Genomic DNA, 6000 nt, shown 5'->3' with positions numbered 1-6000 from the left:
CACGACCGAACATGTCTGCTGAAACTGGTCCGCGGACCAGTTTCAGCAGACATGTTCAGTTGTGTGTACGGCCGATCGGACAGGATTCCAGCGTGCATTTGCCCGCCAGACCGTTTTCGAGCGGGCAAATGTTTCTAAACTTGCTTAGAAACATGCCCGCTGGAATCCTGCCCGTCAGACATGTTCGGTCGTCTGTACAGACTTACCGTACATGTCCGAGTGGCCGCCATCCCTCGCATGCGTCAAATGCGGCCTCGTCACCGCATATCGTGTACGCGCGGATTTCTGTATGATGGTGTGTACAGCCATCATACAGAAATCTCCGGGCGGGCATGTACGCTGAAAACGGTCCGGCGGACCGTTTTCATCGTACATGTTTGCCCGTGTGTACGAGGCATAACATGGTGTAAAAATACTCCACCATGTTAAAATATTCCTGTCTTTCCCGCGTCGCTTTTGAATTATTTTTAAATTTTTGAATTTTCACGGCGTAACTCTTTTTTCACGTCGCGATTCACAAAACGTCGGCGCGTCGTAATTTCGCGCAAAGCACGTTGGGAAATTTGCGACGGGAGCATGCGCAGTACATCCGGCGGGGGAGCGCGCCTAATTTAAATGGTACCCGCCCCGTTTGAATTGGGCCGCCTTGCGCGGGACCTGTTTACGATACACCGCCGCAAATTTCCAAGTGCTTTGTGGATCGGGCACTACCGGGAAACTTTGATAGACAGATCACCCGTCCAATCCTGGGATGGGTGATCGTCTATCAAAGTGCCTGGACAAGGGGGAGGGGCTGTATATGGCGGCTCGCCGCGGGGAACACAGCTATTGAATTGAAAGCTGTCATGTTCCCCGCGCTTTGAACAACCAGTCGGCGGCGGCTCCTCTCCTTGCTCGCCCCCACTGCTCCCAGGCAGCCCGCCCCACACTCGCCAGCCCTCAAAATGTACTCGCAAAATGCGAGCAGGCGAGTGCAAATTTTGAGGGCTGCTCTATAGGATGTGGCAAGAGACAGAAGCTACAATCTGGTCAGTGGGCATTGCACCAGATTAAAGGCTAAGTTCACCATTTCAAAAAAGAATAAATGCCCATATTTTTGCAGGTAGAAAAATGTGCATTTATTATTTATACGCCGCGTAAGTTCTTTGATGCACCGTCGTATCTTTGTTTTGTATCCACAAAACAAGATACGCCTGAATGTGGTCTATATCCTAACGACGTACGTCTTAGTACGCCGTTGGATCTTAGGTGCATATTTACGCTGGCCGCTAGGTGGCGCTTCCGTTGATTTCCGCGTAGAGTATGCAAATTAGCTAGATACGCCGATTCTCAAACGTACATCCGCCCGGTGCAATTTTTTTACGTCGTTTACGTAAAGGCTTTTTTCGGCGTAACGTTACCCCTGGCTCTATGAGGCGTACACAATGTTAAGTATGGGCGTCGGGACAGCGTAGAATTTTCCGTCGTTAACGTCGTTTGCGTAAATCGTTTGCGAATAGGGCTTTGCGTAAGTTACGTTAACGTCGAAAGCATTGACTATTTGCGATGTGATTTTGCGCATGCGCACTGGGATACGTCCACGGACGGCGCATGCGCCATTCGTAAAAAGCGTCAATAACGTCATACTAGATAAACATACTAGATTAACATACAACACGCCCACTCCAAGCCTACTTTGAATTACGCGGGCTTAAGCCGGCAGATTTACGTTACGCCGGCCCGCATATGGGAGCAAGTTCTTTGTGGATACCCTACGAGCCACTCCGATTTACGGCGGCGTAGCGCATATGAGATGCGTTACGCCCGCCTAAATATAAGCCCGTTTTTGTGGATCTGGCCCACTGACTCCAGCTTTCTTGCCCTTACCTCTGTACAGGCTGTCAGTTTGAAGGCTGAAGGAAGTGTCAATGAACTACGAGGGTGCACATCAGCGCCCTCACAGTAAATTAAAAACTACAAGTGGTCTGCCTCAGTGGAAAATGGGACTTGTAGTTTCTTCAGACAAAAGATATACCTGTGATCAAATCCCAATAGCTTGTACATGTGTTTGAACTATCAGGTGCCAAAGGGGTGTGACCACATTAACACTACAAATTCTGAATGGACCCAATGCACACTACTACACCCTTCCCAGCAAACTATGCAAAGACAAAACAGGGATATTTAGTTCATACATATTGCAATACATGTTTAAGCTGACCAACTACATCCAAGTAATCCTTCTCTTGGTCAGTCCTATACACTGCCTTGCCACTGCAAATGCTACGGTGGACACCATGCCAACATGGAGTGAAAACTCCTCCTACAAGCTTTAACCAGACACTGATAGACGTCACGAGACTGCTCTAACTGCTGATGAGAAAAGCTATTCAGCAGTTTATATTTACTAAACTATTGCATTTTCATGTTCTGTATACTGTGGGAGACCAGATATAGCGAATGCAGGGTCCTGGGTTTAATAACACTTTAAAAAGCTGAGAGTTCAATATTACTTTAAGAACTGACTTTAAAGGAGGTGTAAAGGTTCATTTTTTTTATTTTCTAAACAGGTTCCTTTAAGCTAGTGCATTGTTTGTTCACTTACCTTTTCCTTACATTTCCCTTCTAAATGTTTTTTTTTCTTTGTCTGATTTTCTCACTTCCTGTTTCTCCTCAGAAAACTTGCCACCATCATCCAAGCGGTGGAAAGTAATTTAGAACAGCTTACTGAGGAGGAACAGGAAGTGAGAAATTCAGACAGAAAAACAAAGAAAAAAAAATATTTAGAAGGGAAATCGAAGGAAAAGGTAAGTGAACCAACAATGCACTAGCTTAAAGGAACCTCTTTAGAAAATAAAAAACAAACTTTTACAACCCCTTTAACCACTTGCCGCCCGCCAATGACAGATTGGCGTCGGCAAAGTGGTTGTAGAATCCTGACTGGACGTCATATGACGTCCTCAGGATTCTGAGCCGCTGCGCGCCCCCGGGGGCGCGCATTGCGGCGATCGTTGTTGCAGAGTGTCAGTCTGACACCCCGCAACACCGATCTCGGTAAAGAGTCTCTCACGGAGACTCTTTACCACGTGATCAGCCGTGTCCAACCATGGCTGATCACGATGTAAACAGGAAGAGCCGTTGATGGCTCTTCCTCACTCGCATCTGACAGACGATCTGCGGCTCTCCTGACAGGGGGGGTTCGCGCTGATTGTTTATCAGCGCGGCCCCCCCTCAGATCGCCACATGGACCACCAGGGAAGCCCACCCTGGACCTCCAGGGAAGGGCAAACCAAAAAAAAGGGGGGCAAAAAAAGTAAAAAAAAAAAAAAAAAAAGTCTAAAAAAAAAGAAAAAAAAAGATGCCAAAAAAAAGATGCCAATCAGTGCCCACAAATGGGCACTGACTGGCAACATAAGTAAATCAGTGCCGCCCCACAGTGTCCATCGGTGCCACCCCCACAGTGTCCATCAGTGCCACCCCACAGTGCCCATCTGTGCCACCCATAAGTGCCGCCCATGAGTGCCCATCTGTGCCGCCTATGAGTGCCCAGTGCCGCCCATGAGTGCCCATCAGTTCCGCCCATGAGTGCCCATCAGTGCCGCCTATGTGTGCCCATCAGTGCCGCCTATGTGTGCCCATCAGTGCCGCCTATGTGTGCCCATCAGTGCCGCCTATGAGTGCCCATCAGTGCCGCATACCAGCGCCGCCAATCAGTGCCACCTCATCTGTGCCCGTCAGTACTACCTCATCGATGTCCATCAGTGCCATCTCATCTGTGCCCATCAGTGCCACCATATCAGTGCCCGTAATTGAAAGAGAAAACGTACTTATTTACAAAAAAAATTACAGAAAAAAATAAAAACGTATTTTTTTTTCAACATTTTCAGTCTTTTTTTAGTTGTTGCGCAAAAAAAAAATCGCAGAGGTGATCAAATACCACCAAAAGAAAGCTCTATTTGTGGGGAAAAAAGGACGCCAATTTTGTTTGGGTACAGTGTAGCATGACCGCGCAATTGTCATTCAAAGTGCGACAGTGCTGAAAGCTGAAAATTGGCTTGGGCGGGAAGGTACATAAGTGCCCTGTATGGAAGTGGTTAAGCTTCAACTCTGGGCACAATAACCGTATCTGTGTTGTAGCAGTTATAGATTCCTTTGCACCAAACGCAAGCAACATTAGGCAGGCTTTCTAAATCCATCAAATCTGCTCATATACAGTACATGCTGGATTAGCACACTTCTCACCTTACTTCTGGGGCGCTCAGATGTAAGCAGTGTCAGTCCCATTGACTTCAGCGCTGTGATTTTGTTCCCCCTCCTTCTGGTCTGTTCTGTCAATGGCCACAGTGCTAGTCATGTTGCTTTTGATGCAAAGGTCAAGGTGTATATAACTGCCATAAGCCTGGTAAGTTTAATTGTGCCCAGAACTCAGCTTAAAAAAAATAAATCGATTTTACAGATATATGAGGCCATTTTTACTGCTTAAAAATATTGTTACTTAAGTCATGACTGGAGCTCGTTACCCAGCCTGAACATACAAAACAATATTAGCTTTAGATGCGTGACCATCACTCCGTATGACCTAACAGAATGGATTGGATTTGTACACAAATGATCATGGCTATTTTGGCAAGTGGATAAGGATTGTAGTTCATGAATTTCATTGTTCATTAAACAACAACCATATCCATCGTTATTTTGTGTAAAATATAAACGTAGATTGCTTTTTGCTCTGGATGTTCAGGATAATAAATTGACTTTTCATAAATGATTAAACATTGTTTAAATGCTGCAATATTTTATGGCAATTAGAAATGTCATATTATTTATACCAGAAGAGAGTTGAGCAAGGATTTAATGAGGCCTGGGCTCAGGATGAATGTGGCCTTCAGCGAAACTCCTTAACCTTGGCATTTTGAGAATTTTACAAGTTGAAGACATCATTATGTGAATTTGTTTTACATTGAACATGAAAAATGCCACTTTCTACCAGTATTGTATCGGTACGAGGCAATAGTATTTTCATTTTACCATTCTAGTCCCAGAATTTGTCTTTCTACTAATGCAAAACATGACATCTTCAGTATGCCACTTAAAACAGTTTTATTCGTTTTGGCTGGACATCTTTGAAGTCATTTATGATTTTATAATTACTCTACAATACAGTTGGTAACCAAGCACTTGTAGTAAAACTCAGTTGCCTTGTTAGGTCCTAAGAGTCACTGGTTTGGATTAAATATGTAATGACATATGCTTTCATTAAAGCGGTTGTATAGTTAAAATTTTCACTTTTAATGTAATTGGGCATGTCATTATTTTAAACCGATTGCTATTAGCCTTTTTTTTCTTACCTGTATACTTGTGAAGTTACAGGTGCATTCACGAGTGGGGACGTGTACCGCGCATGCGCCGGATCCCCGTTCATTCCGGCAAGCAGAGCCTCTGCCGAATAGATTGTGGGGCAGATCCACAAAGGTATTACGCCGGCGTATCTCTTGATACGCCGCGTAAGTTCAAATTTTGCGCGCCGTATCTTTGTTTTGTATCCACAAAACAAGATACGACGGCATCTCGGCTAGATCCGACAGGCGTACGTCTTAGTACGCCGTCGGATCTAAGCTGCAATTTTTCGGCGGCCGATGGGTGGCGTTTCCGGCGAATTCCGCGTTGAGTATGCAAATTAGCTAGTTACGGCCATCCACGAACGTTCGTCCGTCCGGCCGGCGCATTTTTTTACGCTGTTTTCGTTCGGCTTTTTCCGGCGTATAGTTAAAGCTGCTGTTATGAGGCGTACTCAATGTTAAGTATGGCCGTCGTTCCAGTGTAGAAATTAGAAATTTTTACGTCGTTTGCGTAAGTCGTTCGCGAATAGGGATTTGCGTAGAATGACGTCACCGTCGGAAGCATTGCCTTGTTCCGGGTTAATTTCGAGCATGCGCACTGGGATACCCCCACGGACGGCGCATGCGCAGTAAAAAAAAAACATTGTTTACGTCGGGTCACAACGTATTTACATAAAACACG

This window comes from Rana temporaria, chromosome 1 (genome assembly GCF_905171775.1).
Source record: "Rana temporaria chromosome 1, aRanTem1.1, whole genome shotgun sequence".
Classification (NCBI taxonomy): domain Eukaryota; kingdom Metazoa; phylum Chordata; class Amphibia; order Anura; family Ranidae; genus Rana; species Rana temporaria.
Note: the sequence above shows the minus strand (reverse complement) of the source record.